The sequence below is a fragment of the Ranitomeya variabilis genome, chromosome 8 (assembly GCF_051348905.1).
Source record: "Ranitomeya variabilis isolate aRanVar5 chromosome 8, aRanVar5.hap1, whole genome shotgun sequence".
Classification (NCBI taxonomy): domain Eukaryota; kingdom Metazoa; phylum Chordata; class Amphibia; order Anura; family Dendrobatidae; genus Ranitomeya; species Ranitomeya variabilis.
Window position 1 is genome coordinate 108,012,248 of NC_135239.1, and position 15,780 is coordinate 108,028,027.

General features: G+C 45.1%; 2 protein-coding genes across 3 annotated transcripts in view; one reads left to right on the plus strand and one right to left on the minus strand.

Annotated features, from left to right (window-relative positions):
- Positions 1-5,585, plus strand: part of LOC143788707 (uncharacterized) — a 155,643-nt gene extending 150,058 nt beyond the window's left edge. The window contains exon 5 of one of the 2 annotated variants that reach the window (XR_013218718.1): positions 4,511-5,585. The gene's annotated coding sequence lies outside the window, so the exon portion shown is untranslated. The remainder of the gene's footprint in view (positions 1-4,510) is intronic. The other variant, XR_013218715.1, reaches the window with a different exon arrangement.
- Positions 1-15,780, minus strand: part of LOC143788703 (flavin-containing monooxygenase 5-like) — a 95,214-nt gene that overhangs the window by 27,802 nt on the left and 51,632 nt on the right. The gene's annotated exons all lie outside the window — the stretch shown is intronic.

Consider the following 15,780-nt stretch of genomic DNA (forward strand, 5'->3'; position numbering starts at 1 on the left):
ATTAAAATAAAAAATATGGATATACTCACCCGTCCGGCGGCCCCTGGACCTTACCGAATGTAACCGGCAGCTCCGTTCCTAAGAATGAGGAGTTTAGGACCTTCGATGACGTCGCGGCTTGTGATTGGTCGCGTGACCGCTCATGTGACCGGTCATGCGACCAATCACAAGCCGCGACATCATCGCAGGTCCTAAACTCCTCATTCTTAGGAACGGAGGCTGCCGGTTACATCGGTAAGGTCCAGGGGCCGCCGGAGGGGTGAGTATATCCATATTTTTTATTTTAATTCTTTATTTTTTACATGAATATGGATCCCAGGGCCTGAAGGAGAGTCTCCTCTCCTCCAGACCCTGGGAACCATACACTGGGAACTTCCGATTCCGATTTCCGATATCACAAAAATATCGGAACTCGGTATCGGAATTCCAATACCGCAAGTATCGGCCGATACCCGATACTTGCGGTATCGGAATGCTCAACACTAGTTATGTATGAATGTATTCAGGGACCCGGCTGAAATAAGCCCCTAGAATACTGGCACCTCCGGTGAGGAGATTGTATGTATGTATTCAGGGACCCGGCTGAAATAAGCCCCTAGAATCCCGGCTCCTCTGGTGAGGAGATGGCGTGTGTGTATAACCACTGACTGCTATCAGTTCGGCAGTAAGCTTGTGCTCCTGTGAGGCTAACAGGGCGCAGTGCTTCATTTTACGGCTACTCTGTGAGGTAACAGAGCTAGTCTATACCGCCAAAAAGTGCCACCATTCACTAGCAGCAGGTTCCTTCTGCACGGTGGACCCCGGGCTGCAAACGCACCAATTATAATAAACATCTATATTCACTCAGTGCGTTCCGCTAGCCCTAACAGAATCCTAGCGCCAGGGTCTGGCTAGTAAATGGCAGACGATCAGCATTTACAGCGGTACATCCAGCAGCTGGATGGTAGGTTGGCAGCTCTTGAGCACACAACCTCAGCTGTGGATGTTACCGCAGTCGCTGTTCAGGCTGCAAGTGTAGCTGCAGCCAATTTGTCCTCTGCCACCCCTGGTCCGACTTTATCCCTTCTCCCGCTTCCAGACCAGTTTTCTGGTGACAGTAAGCTATGTCGGGGATTCGTGAGTCAGTGCTCCATACATCTAGAGCTCCTGGCTGCACGTTTTCCTATGGAACGGGCGAAAGTAGGATTTATTTTATCCCTTTTGTTGGGCAGGGCATTGGAGTGGGCAACGCCGCCATGGGAGCGTAATGATCGTGTGGTGCAGAGTGCTCCTCTCTTCCTGGACGCTCTGAAACAGATCTTTTTGGGACCTCTTGTCACCCACGATGCTGCGCTCCAATTTTTGGCAATAACACAGGATTCGTCCATGGTCAGCCAGTTCGCCGACCAATTCCGGACTCTGGTCTCTGAGCTGGAGTGCCGGATAAAGACCTTATTCCGGTGTTCTGGAAAGGACTGGCAGACCATGTGATGGATGCCTTGGCGACCAGGGAGATTCCCGCCACACTGGAGGAGCTCATTTCTATATCTACCCGCATCGACCTCCGTTTTAATGAGCGGAGGTTAGAGCGGACCCAGTGTAGGCAGAGGTTTCAGCTGGCTCCCACCTTCCCCAGAGTATTTAAAACAAGAAAATGATAAGGGTGCCCATACTTATGCACCTGTCAAATTTTGTTTGAATGCAGATTGCACATTTTCTGTTAGTACAATAAACCTCATTTCAAGGCAGAAACATTACTGTGTCCAACAGTTATTAGATATATGAAACTGAAATAGCTGTTGCAAAAAAAAACTTTTTATAAAACATTAAGCTTAAGATTAATAGGGGTGCCCAAACTTTTTCATATAACTGTAAAAACCTGGAAAAACCACTGGGGAGACCCATTGTGGCATCCACCGATTCTATATTCTCCCCCATCGCCATTTACCTGGAAAAGGTGATAACCCCCTTGATCCAGTCCTCCAAATTGTTTATTCTTGATACGGGTGCATTCCTGAGGACTCTCAGAGATATAGGCAACATTCCCCCAATGCTATTTTGGTCACCCTAGATGTGAAGGACTTGTATACGTCCATCCCTGATATTGAAGGGATCAATTCGGTCCGCAAACTACTTGCCAGTTCAAACATGCATAATGACCAGATCTCCCTATGTATTGAACTTTTAACTGTAATTCTAACAATGAACTTTTTCATGTTCCAGGAGGATGACTTCTATCTGCAGACCCGGGGCACAGCTATGGGCTCCAATGTAGCGCCCCCCTATGCAAATTGCTATATGGCTGACTTTGAGGAGAGTGCCATCTACAGTAATTCTCTTTTCCTCCGCAATGCTTTAATGTGGAAGCAATTTATAGATGACATCTTCTGCATTTGGGGGGGCACATTGGAGTCCCTAGCGTTGTTCTTCGATTTCTTGAATTCCTTATGGCCAGGTATCTCTTTTACCATGTCACATGACAATCACCGAATAAGTTTCCTTGACACTATGATCATACTCAATCCTAATGGGTCCCTCTCAACTGACCTTTATACTAAGAGCACGGACCGAAACAGTCTCTTACACTTTTCAAATTTACATTCACCATCCACAAAACGCTCTATTCCTAGGTCACAGTTTCAGAGGGTCAATAATATTGTCACAGAGGAGAGTCTTCGTCCCCAATGCCTGGACGAAATGTCTAAAAATTTTTACAAAGAGGCTACCCAAACTCTATCCTGAGGGAGGCCACAACACCCCCCTCCTCCAGGGACGGATAAATCCAAAAAATGGATTCCATTCGTTCATTCGTTTCACCCTTTCTCTTACATTTTACACAATTCCATCCGCAGACACTGGCACCTTTTGTCCAGTGCCTATCCAGATATTCCTGAATTTAAAGAACCCTTTTTACCTTGTTTCAAACGGGCCCCCAACTTGAAAGATTCCCTAGTTAGAGCAGATTTAGGACCAAAAAAAGTACCACCAAGTCAACGATTTCTCCAGAACCCTAGAACAGGGACATTTCCCTGTTTGCACTGTACACAATGTAAATGTCCAAAAGGGTGCAACTTTCTACCACCCACTCTCCGGAAAGAGTTTTAAAATTCCTGAATTCTTCACATGTTAAACCTCCTGGGTTTTTTATCTGATTAAATGCCCATGTGGCTTGTACGTAGGTGAGACCACGCCACTGATATGCGATCGGATCTCGAAACACAAGTCTACGATTCGTTGTCAAAATCTTCTCCTACCCATCCCATTTCATTTTGTCAACAGGGGGAAATTTCAGGTGATTGAACACGTGCCTTCCCCAAGACGGGGGGGGGGGGGGGGGGCGACAGGATAACACTTCTTAAACACCGAGAAGCGTTTTGGATCCACACGTTGGAAACCCTCCATCCAAAAGGTCTAAACCGGGACTATGATCTAGCATCCTTCATATGCTTCATATGAGGCCCTCTTCACACTCCAGTCACGTAGGGGTCTGTTATGGACCTGGTGGTTAGGAGCACCCGAAATGACCTGATGGTTAAAATGGAAAACCTGGGACAAGCTCTGAGGAAGTGGTAACTCTACTGACCGCAATCCCTAATCCTATCACACACACTAGAAATAGCCGTGGAGCGTACCTAACTCTCCCTAGACGCCTCTTCACAGCCTAAGAGCTAACTACCCCTAAAGATAGAAATAGCAGCCTACCTTGCCTCAGAGAAATTCCCCAAAGTAAAGGTAGCCCCCCACAAATACTGACTGTGAGTTAAGAGGGAAGTAACAAACACAGGAATTAAACAGATTTTAGCAAAGGAGGCCGAATCTTCTCTAGACAGACAGAGGATAGGAAAGGGAACTATGCGGTCAGTATTAAAAACTACAAAAACCACGCAGAGTGTGCAAAAAGACCTCCACACCGACTCACGGTGTGGAGGTGCAGCTCTGCACCCCCAGAGCTTCCAGCTAGCAAGGAAATATCATAATAGCAGGCTGGACTGAAACATAGCATGTACTGAAAAATATATTAAAAAACCGATGAACAGCAAATGACTAGCAAGGACTTAGCTTCTGCTGGAGTAGACAGGTCATCTGAGAAATCCAAGAGAGATCTGAACCAGTACTGAGACATTGACAGCTGGCATGTACTAACGACCTGGGCAGAGTTAAATAGGGAAGCCAGCAGAAGCAATAAACGAGGGCAGCTGAGAAAGCCAACCTCAAAGATCAGCAGTTCCACTCAAAGCCACCAGAGGGTGTCCAAGGACAGAACTCACCAAAGTACCATTCACGACCACAGGAGGGAGCCCGAGAACGGAATTCACAACAGGGGTCCCTCTGACATTTCGGGTACATCTATACCACCCCCGTTTGTAAATGTGTACCAGCCTCTGTTTGTATATTTATATTTGCCTTCTTTAGGGTATTGTGATGTCATGTGATTCTATCTCTAAATTTATTGTCTCCAATTAATGTCTTGTTTGTATACCCACTTTACATTACATCTGCGTGTGTCTAATATACCTCTCTTTTCCCGCAGAGCCGCTTATATTGATGCAACAATGTTTCTGCTGGATTATGGGCACATCAGTCTCCTGTGGGAACCACATCACTGGATTCCATCACCCTTTTTTCCTTTGAACTCACCATTCATCCATTCTGCTTCCACATCCTACCATCACCCCAGTACCTCCCCCTCTCCTCCCACTAGCATGTGACCGCATTGTTTACTATCCTCGTTAAGCCGTCATTTGGTGACACGCACGGCCATACTGCTTCCGCTGATGTCACTTCCAGTCTCTCCGGACACGTCACTCATCGTACAAGTGTACCGCCCCGGTCTATTTTAGGCGTGTGGCTCCCCACCTCTACAGACGAGCGGTGGATACCGCGTCTGGGCCAGGAGCACACGCCTTACATGCAGCCTCAAGGTATTTAATCAGTGACTCACCAATGCTGCAGCCACCCTCTATGCGTCCTATGATGGCTTAACGTCAGTCGCATATCTCATTATCCCACTTCATTGATTTGGCTATTCATTGTGATTTCACCGTATTGTCTTACAGCGCATTCACTTTACGGCCGTAAACAAAGGTTACCGGTATGTACTTCTTAGGCTAATCACATCACCTGCCACATGCCTTATTTAGTTACACGGGCTCATAACCATATTTCTATATCCCTAGCCCTTCACACAGACAGTTTATTTTCCTTTTGGCTCTTCCCAAATAGTCCATTAGTACGGTATGTCCTCCTCCATTCCGTTCTCAGTCACACAAGCCTTGACACCACTGTGATTTATTCTGCATTTTTACGCCGTATCTAATTTTCCATATGACCGTCATATCTCAAAATTGACTTTGTTCTGCATTGTACTGTATATACTTTATTTTCATTTTTATTTTGTTTACATTGTTTATGTATGTATTTATTTTCTCACACTGTAGTAACTGATGAAGGTCCCGAACTTGGGGACTGAAACGTTTGTTGGTACTACAAAATAAAACCTCTCACAAAGCATTAAGTTGAGTGCCAGGTTCTTCTATCTATTATCACATGGTGTGGGAACCTACCTGAGCACCATCATTAGTAGTGCACACATATCTTATCCCAAGTACCTTCAGTGACACACTGACAAGAGACAATGGCTCCTGCAGTGCATCACTGAGAGGTTACTAGAGTTCAAAGTCTCACTTTCTGGCAATTGCTGCGTGGGAAAATTTCTCACACAGCAATGCCAAAAGTGAGACTAGGGACTATTTTTTTACAGCGGCGGAGGAATACAGTGCGGAAGGATACCTTCCTCCCGTCATTGTATTCCTGGAGCCCCTAGAGAGTGGTCGCATCAGCTGATGCTGCCATTCTCCACAGGAAATCGTCGTGGGACACTCATGGATTTCTGCGGATCAGGGAGTATACTGGTTGTTTGTTATTTTAATCTTTTTTACAGATGACACTGGTTTCGGGGATCAAAATGACAAGTGATGGTGAGTATGCACTCTATGTTATATGTACTGTATGTCTGTATTGTATGTAATGTATGAATGTATTGTATATGGTATGTACATAATATGTATGTATGTATGTATGTAGTATGTATGTAGTATGTATGTAGTATGTTGTATGTATGCAGTATGTTGTATGTATGTAGTATGTATGTTGTATGTATGTAGTATATATGTTGTATGTATGTGGTATGTATGTAGTATGTATGTTGTATGTATGTTGTATGTATGTATGTAGTATGTTGTATGTATGTAGTATGTATCTTGTATGTATGTATGTTGCATGCATGTAGTATGTATGTTGCATGTATGTTGTATGCATGTAGTATGTATGTTGTATGTATGTAGTATGTTGTATGTATGATGTATGTATGTAGTATGTTGTATGTATTTTGTATATATGTATGTAGTATGTTGTATGTATGTAGTATGTATGTTGTATGTATGTAGTATGTTGTATGTATGTAGTATGTTGTATGTATGTAGTATGTATGTTGTATGCATGTAGTATGTTGTAGTATGTTGTATGTTGACCCCTGATAGGCCCGCACAGACCTCCGGCAGGCTGCACAGACCCCCGAGAGGCCCGTACAGACCCCAGGCAGGCCGCACAGACCCCCGGCAGGCCACACAGACCCCCAAGAGGCCCGTACAGACTCCCAGCAGGCCGCACAGACCCCTGGCAGGCCGCACAGACCCCCGGCAGCCTGCACAGACCCTGGGCGGGCCTCACAGACCCCTAGCAGGCCCGTACAGACCCCTGGCAGGCCCACACAGACCCACCACGGTCATGCACAGACCCAGCCAGCACACATAGACACACAGTCTTCGCCCACACTCCATTATAGTGCATCATTGCACTATAGAAACTTCCAATTCCGGTATCCAACATCTTAAAAATGTCGGAACTCAGTATCGGAAATCCGATACAGCGAATATCGGCCGATACCCTATATTTGCAGTATCAGAATGCTCAACACTAGCGTTGAGCGATGCCTTTCGATATTCGGAAATATCGCGATCGGATTGTATCGGCCGATATCCAAAAAATATCGGATATCGCCGATACCGGAAATAAATACAAGTCAATGGGACACAAATATTGGAATGAAAATAAGCCCTTTCTTTCCTTGTATGTCCTGTTCTGGAGGGGGGAAGAGTGTGGGCGGTGAGTGGGCGGAGACTGCGTGTCTGTGTGGGACCTTGGGGGGTCTGTACAGGCCTCCTGGGGGTCTGTGCGGCCTGCCGAGGATCTGTGCGGCCTGCCGGGGGTCTGTACGGGCCTCTCTGGGGTCTGTGCGGCCTGCTGGCGGTCTGTGCAGCCTGCCGGGGGTCTGTACGGTCCTCTCGGGGGACTGTGCGGCCTGCCGGGGGTTAGTGCGGCCTGCCGGGGGTCTGTACAGGCCTCTCGGGGGTCTATGCGGCCTGCTGGGGGTCTGTGCAGCCTGCCGGAGGTCTGTGCGGGCCTATCAGGGGTCTGTGCGGCCTGCCGGGGGTCTGTGCGGCCTGCCGGGGGTCTGTGCGGGCCTCTCAGGGGTCTGTGCGGCCTGCCGGTGGTCTATTCAGGCCTCTTGGGGGTCTGTGTGGCTGGCCGGGGGTCTGTGTGGCCTGCCGGGGGTCTGTGCAGCCTGCCGGGGGTCTGTGTGGCCTGCCAGGGGCCTTTGTGTTTGTGTGCAGGCATCGTTTGATGGGACTGCAAGTCCCATCGAGCTATGCCTGCTACAATGGCAGTGATTGACACATAAGTCAATGATGGGACAGTAGTAGTCCCATCAGCCGGCTACTGTGTTGAATGTAAAAAAAATACTACATACTACATGCAACATACAAACAACATAATACATACATACAACATACATACTACATGCATACAACATACATACTACATACATACAACATACATACATACAACATACACACATACAACATACATACAACATACTACATGCATACAACATACATACTACATACAAACAACATGCATACTACATAAATACTACATACATACTACATGCAACATACTACATACATACTACATACAACATACTACATACATATGACATACATACAACATATTACATACATACAACATTCTGCATACGTACTACATACATACATACTACATACATATATACATACATACTACATACATACTACATACATCCTACATACAATGCATTCATACATTTCATGTATACTACATACATACTACATACAATACATTCATATATTACATACAATACATACAGATATACAGTACATATAACATAGAGTACATACTCACCATCACTTGTCACTTTGATCCCCGAAGCCAGTGTCATCTGTAAAAAAGATTAAAATAACAAACAACCAATATACTCCCTGATCCGCAGAAATCCACAAGTGTCCCACGACGATCTCCTGTGGAGAATGGCAGCATCAGCTGATGTGACCGCTCTCTAGGGGCCCCAGGAACACAATGATGGGAGGAAGGTATCCTTCCTCACTGTATTCCTCCGCCGCTGTTAAAAAAAAAAAATAGTCCCTAGTCTCACTTTTGGCATTGCTGTGTGAGAAAGTTTCCCACGCAGCAATTGCCATAAAGTGAGACTTTGAACTCTAGTAACCACTCAGTGATGCACTGCAGGAGCCATTGTCTCCTGTCAGTGTGTCACTGAAGGTCCTATAGAGCAGTGACATCACCCGATGTCACTGTTCTATAGGGGAGATCATCGTGGGACACTCGTTATTAATTTGACTATGGTGGACAGTTAGTATACGGTTTATTATTTTACGTTTTTTGCAGGCGCTGAAGTATGGTAAGTATGGTTAAATGAAGAATATTAAAATACTTTTTTCCTAATGTGTGTGTGTTTTATTAACTCTTTACTAGTATTGGATTAATAATGGACAGGCGTCTTATTGACGCCTCTCCATTATTAACCCGGCTTAATGTCACCTTACAATAGCAAGGTGACATTAACCCCTTCTTACCCCATATCCCACCGCCACACGGGAGTGGAAAGAGAGGGGCTAAGTGCCGGAATTGGTGCACCTAACAGATGCGCCATTTCTGGGGCGGCTGCGGACTGGTATTTGTAGCCGGGGGGGCCAATATCCATGGCCCCTCTCTAGGATATGAATATCAGCCCGCAGCTCTCTGCATAGCCTTTCTGGCTATAAAATATAGGGGTACTCCATGTCATTTTTTGGGGGGGTCCCCCTATTTTAATAGCCAGTAAAGGCTGCGCAGACAGCTGTGGGCTGATATTCATAGCATGCTACAAATATTGGCCCCCGGCCATCGGCTTTCCCCCTCTGGCGCAGAAAATTGCGTGGGAGCCCACACCGTTTTTTTCTGTTTTTTTTCTTTTTTTAAATAAACGCTCATTAAGGCCTCTTTCACACTTGCATCGTTACGGGTCCATCGCTATGCGTCGGGCTGACGTACTGATGCACGTTGTGAAATTTGTGCACAACGTGGGCAGCGGATGCAGGTTTTCAACGCATCCGCTGCCCATTCTGAAGTCCGGGAAGGAGGGGGTGGAGTTTCGGCCGCGCATGTGCGGTAGAAAATGGCGGACGCGGCGGATCAAAATACGTTCACTTGAACTTTTTTTGTGCCGCTGGTCTGCCAAAACATGGGTCCGTTGCACGACGGACGCGACGTGTAGCCATCCGTCGATGGGTAAAAATCGCATCTTGCGAGCACATTTGCAGGATCTTTTTTTCCCAAAACAACGGATTGCGACGGATTACTAAAAACGCAAGTGTAAACGTAGCCTTAGATATATCCATAGATATATAATAGAAAGGCCGATGTTTCTATCTATAGATATATTTATAGATAGATATATCTATAGATACATAAATGTATCTATCCATATATCTGGCTGCTTTCACACATCAGGTTTTTGCCATCCGGCACAATCCGGCGAGTTTTGAAAAAAACAAATCCGTTTTTTTCTGCTGTGTCCGTTTTTTCCTGATAGAGTTGTATTAGCACCATATTGCGCCTGATGGCCACACATTTCATCCGTTTTTTGCCAAATTTGTCAAAAAAGCTGTTTCTGCCAACGGAAGAAACATACAGAGGAATGTTTTTCTGTCTGGAGAAAAAACGCATTGCGACGGATCTGGCTAAAAACGGATGAAATGTGTGGCCATCAGGCGCAATCCGGTGCTAATACAACTCTATGAGAAAAAAACAGATCCGACGGAAAAAAACGGATCCTGCAAATGTGCTCGCAGGATGCGTTTTTTACCCATAGACTTGTATTAGCGACGGATCACGATGGATGACCACACGTCGCGTCTATCGAGCAACAGATCCGTCATGTTTTGGCGGACCGTCGGCACGAAAAAACGTTCAAGTGAACATATTTTTGTCCGTTGCGTCCGCCATTTTCTACAGCACATGCGCGGCTGAAACTCCACCCCATCCTCCCTGGACTTCAGAATGGGCAGCGGCACAAATTTCACAATGTGCGTCGGTACGTCGGCCCGACGCATAGCGATGGACCCGTACCGACGCAAGTGTGAAAGAGGCCTTAACCCCTTCACCCCCAAGGGTGGTTTGCACGTTAATGACCGGGCCAATTTTTACAATTCTGACCACTGTCCCTTTATGAGGTTATAACTCTGGAACGCTTCAACGGATCTTGGTGATTCAGACATTGTTTTCTCGTGACATATTGTACTTCATGATAGTGGTAAAATTTCTTCGATATAACTTGCGTTTATTTGTGAAAAAAACGAATATTTGGCGAAAATTTTGAAAATTTCGCAATTTTCCAACTTTGAATTTTTATGCCCTTAAATCACAGACATATGTCACGCAAAATACTTAATAAGTAACATTTCCCACATGTCTACTTTACATCAGTACAATTTTGGAACCAAAATTTTTTTTTGTGACCACATCTCATTTGAAGTAATTTTGAGGGGTCTATATGATAGAAAATACCCAAGTGTGACACCATTCTAAAAACTGCCCCCCTCAAGGTACTCAAAACCACTTTCAAAAAGTTTATTAACCCTTCAGGTGTTTCACAGGAATTTTTTGAATGTTTAAATAAAAATAAACATTTAACTTTTTTTCACACAAAATTTATTTCAGCTCCAATTTGTTTTATTTTACCAAGGGTAACTGGAGAAAATAGACCCCAAAATTTGTTGTACAATTTGTCCTGAGTACGCTGATACCCCATATGTGGGGGTAAACTACTGTTTGGGCGCATGGCAGAGCTCGGAAGGAAAGGAGCGCCATTTGACTTTTCAATGCAAAATTGACTGGAATTGAGATGGGACGCCATGTTGCATTTGGAGAGCCCCTGATGTGCCTAAACATTGAAACCCCCCACAAGTGACACCATTTTGGAAAGTAGACCCCCTAAGGATCTTATCTAGATGTGTGGTGAGCACTTTGACCCAACAAGTGCTTCACAGAAGTTTATAATGCAGAGCCGTAAAAATAAAAAATCATATTTTTTCACAAAAATGAACTTTTCGCCCCCAATTTTTTATTTCCTCAAGGGTAAGAGAAGAAATTGGACCCCAAAAATTGTTGTGCAATTTGTCCTGAGTACGCTGATACCCCATATGTGGGTGTAAACCATTGTTTGGGCGCAGGGCAGAGCTCGGAAGGGAAGGAGCGCCATTTGACTTTTCAATGCAAAATTGACTGGAATTGAGATGGGACGCCATGTTGCGTTTGGAGAGCCCCTGATGTGCCTAAACATTGAAACCCTGTACAAGTGACACCATTTTGGAAAGTAGACCCCTTAAGGAACTTATCTAGATGTGTGTTGAGCACTTTGACCCAACAAGTGCTTCACAGAAGTTTATAATGCAGAGCCGTAAAAATAAAAAATCATATTTTTTCACAAAAATGATCTTTTCGCCCCCATTTTTTATTTCCCCAAGGGTAAGAGAAGAAATTAGACCACAAAAGTTGTTGTGCAATTTGTCCTGAGTACGACGATACCCCATATGTGGGGGTAAACCACTGTTTGGGCGCATAGCAGAGCTCGGAAGGGAAGGAGCGCTATTTTATTTTTCAATGCAAAATTGACTGGAATTAAGATGGGATGCCATGTTGCGTTTGGAGAGCCCCTGATGTGCCTAAACATTAAAAACCCCCACAAGTGACACCATTTTGGAAAGTAGACCCCCTAAGGAACTTATCTAGATGTGTTTTGAGAGCTTTGAACCCCCAAGTGTTTCACTACAGTTTATAACGCAGAGCCGTGAAAATAAAAATTCCTTTTTTTTTTTCACAAAAATGATTTTTAGCCCCCAGTTTTGTATTTTCACAAGGGTATCAGGATAAATTGGACCCCAAAAGTTGTTGTCCAATTTGTCCTGAGTACGCTGATACCCCATATGTGGGGGGGAACCACTGTTTGGGCGCATGACAGAGCTCGGAAGGGAAGGAGCGCCATTTGGAATGCAGACTTAAATGGATTGGTCTGCAGGCGTCACGTTGCATTTGCAGAGCCCCTGATGTACCCAAACAGTACAAACCCTTCACAAGTGACCCCATATTGGAAACTAGACCCCCCAAGGAACTTATCTAGATGTGTTGTGAGAACTTTGAACCCCCAAGTGTTTCACTACAGTTTACAACGCAGAGCCGTAAAAATAAAAAATCTTTTTTTTCCCCACAAAACTTATTTTTTGGCCCCCAGTTTTGTATTTTCCCAAGGGTAGCAGGAGAACTTGGACCCCAAAAGATGATGTCCAATTTGTCCTGAGTACGCTGATACCCCATATGTTGGGGTAAACCCCTGTTTGGGCACACGGGAGAGCTCTGAAGGGAAGGAGCACTGTTTTCCTTTTTCAACGCAGAATTGGCTGGAATTCAGATCGGATGCCATGTCCCGTTTGGAGAGCCCCTGATGTGCCTAAACAGTGGAAACCCCCCAATTATAACTGAAACCCTAATCCAAACACACCCCTTACCCTAATCCCAACAGTAACCCTAACCACTCCTCTAACCCAGACACACCCAACCCTATTCCCAACCGTAAATGTAATCCAAACCCTAACCCTATCTTTAGCCCCAACCCTAACTGTAGCCCCAACCCTAGCCCCAACCCTAGTCCTAACCCTAGCCCTAACCCGAGCAATAACCCTAGCCCTATCACTAGCCCTAACACTAGCCCTAACCCTAGCCCTAACCCTAGCCCCAACCCTAGCCCTAACCCTAGCCCTAACCCTAGCCCAACCCTAGCCCTAACCCTTGCCCTAACCCTAGCTCTAACCCTAGCCCTAACTCTAGTCCTAACTCTAGTCCTAACTCTAGTCCTAACTCTAGTCCTAACTCTAGTCCTAACTCTAGTCCTAACTCTAGTCCTAACTCTAGTCCTAACTCTAGTCCTAACTCTAGTCCTAACTCTAGTCCTAACTCTAGTCCTAACTCTAGCCCTAACCCTAATGGGAAAATGGAAATAAATACATTTTTTAATTTTTTTATTTTTCCCTAACTAAGGGGGTGATGAAGGGGGGTTTGATTTACTTTTATAGCGGGTTTTTTTTTTTAGCGGATTTTTATGATTGGCAGCCGTCACACACTGAAAGACGCTTTTCATTGCAAAAAATATTTTTTGCGTTACCACATTTTGAGAGCTGTAATTTTTCCATACTTGAGTCCACAGAGTCATGTGAGATCTTGTTTTTTGTGGGACGAGTTGAAGTTTTTATTGGTAACATTTTCGGACATGTGACATTTTTTGATCGCTTTTTATTCCGATTTTTGTGAGGCAGAGTGATCAAAAACCAGCTATTCATGAATTTCTTTTGGGGGAGGCGTTTATACCGTTCCGCGTTTGGTAAAATTGATAAAGCAGTTTTATTCGTCGGGTCAGTACGATTACAGCAATATCTCATTTATATCATTTTTTTTATGTTTTGGCGCTTTTATACGATAAAAACTTTTATAGAAAAAATAATTATTTTGGTATCGCTTTATTCTCAGGACTATAACTTTTTTATTTTTTTGCTGATGATGCTGTATGGTGGCTAGTTTTTTGCGGGACAAGATGACGTTTTCAGCGGTACCATGGTTATTTATATCAGTCTTTTTGATCGCGTGTTATTCCACTTTTTGTTCGGCGGTATGATAATAAAGCGTTGTTTTTTGCCTCGTTTTTTTTTTTTTTTCTTACGGTGTTTACTGAAGGGGTTAACTAGTGGGGCAGTTTTATAGGTTGGGTCGTTACGAACGCGGCGATACTAAATATGTGTACTTTTATTGTTTTTTTTATTTTATTTAGCAAAAGAAATGTATTTAAGGGAATAATATATATTTTTTTTTTCTTTATTTAGGATATTTTTTTTTATTTATTTTTTTACACATGTGGGGAATTTTTTTTAAACTTTTTTACTTTGTCCCAGGGGGGGACATCACAGATCATTGATCTGGCAGTGTGCACAGCACTCTGCCAGATCTGCGATCTGCTGTGCAGGGCTGCAGGCTTACCAAGTGTCTGCTCTGAGCAGACACTCGGTAAGCCACCTCCCTCCCTGCAGGACCCGGATGCCGCGGCCATCTTGGATCCGGGACCTGCGGCGAGGAGGGAGGTAGGAGACCCTCGGAGCAACGCGATCACATCGCGTTGCTCCGGGGGTCTCAGGGAAGCCCCCTCCCTGCGCGATGCTTCCCTATACCGCCGGTACACCGCGATCATGTTTGATCGCGGTGTGCGGGGGGTTAATGTGCCGGGGGCGGTCCGTGACCGCTCCTGGCACATAGTGCCAGATGTCAGCTGCGATATGCAGCTGACACCCGGCCGCGATCGGCCGCGCTCCCCCCGTGAGCGCGGCCGATCACGTATGACATACTATCCCGTCGGTGGTCATACGGGCCCACCCCACCTCGACGGGATAGTACGTCAGATGTCAGGAAGGGGTTAATGAGCGTTTAATAAAAAAAAAATGGAAAAAAACAGCAATTTTCTGCGCCAGAGGGGGAAAGCCGACGGCCGGGGGTCAATATTTGTAGCCTGCTATGAATATCAGCCCGCAGCTGTCTGCGTAGCCTTTACTGGCTATTAAAATAGGGGGACCCCCCAAAAAAATGACGTGGATCCCCCTATATTTTATAGCCAGAAAGGCTATGCAGACAGCTGCGGGCTGATATTCATAGCCTAGAGAGGGGCCATGGAAATTGCCCCCCTGGCTACAAATACCAGTTTGCAGCCGCCCCAGAAATGGCGCATCTGTAAGATGTGCAAATTCCGGCACTTAGCCCCTCTCTTCCCACTCCCGTGTAGCGGTGGGATATGGGGTAATAAGGGGTTAATGTCACCTTGCTATTGTAAGGTGACATTAAGCCGGGTTAATAATGGAGAGGCGTCAATAAGACACCTATTCATTATTAATCCAATACTAGTAAAGGGTTAATAAAACACACACACATTAGGAAAAAAGTATTTTAATATTCTTCATTTAACCATACTTACCATACTTCAGCGCCTGCAAAAAATGTAAAATAATAAACCATATACTACCTGTCCGCCGTAGTCCAATTAATAACGAGTGTCCCACGATGATCTCCTCTACAGAACAGTGACATCGGGTGATGTCACTGCTCCATAGGACCTTCAGTGACTCACTGACAGGAGACAATGGCTCCTTCAGTGCATCACTGAGAGGTTACTAGAGTTCAAAGTCTCACTTTATGGCAATTGCTGAGTGGGAAAATTTCTCACACAGCAATGCCAAAAGTGAGACTAGGGACTATTGCTTCACAGTGGCGGAGGAATACAGTGCGGAAGGATACCTTCCTCCTGTCATTGTATTCCTGGAGCCCCTAGAGAGTTGT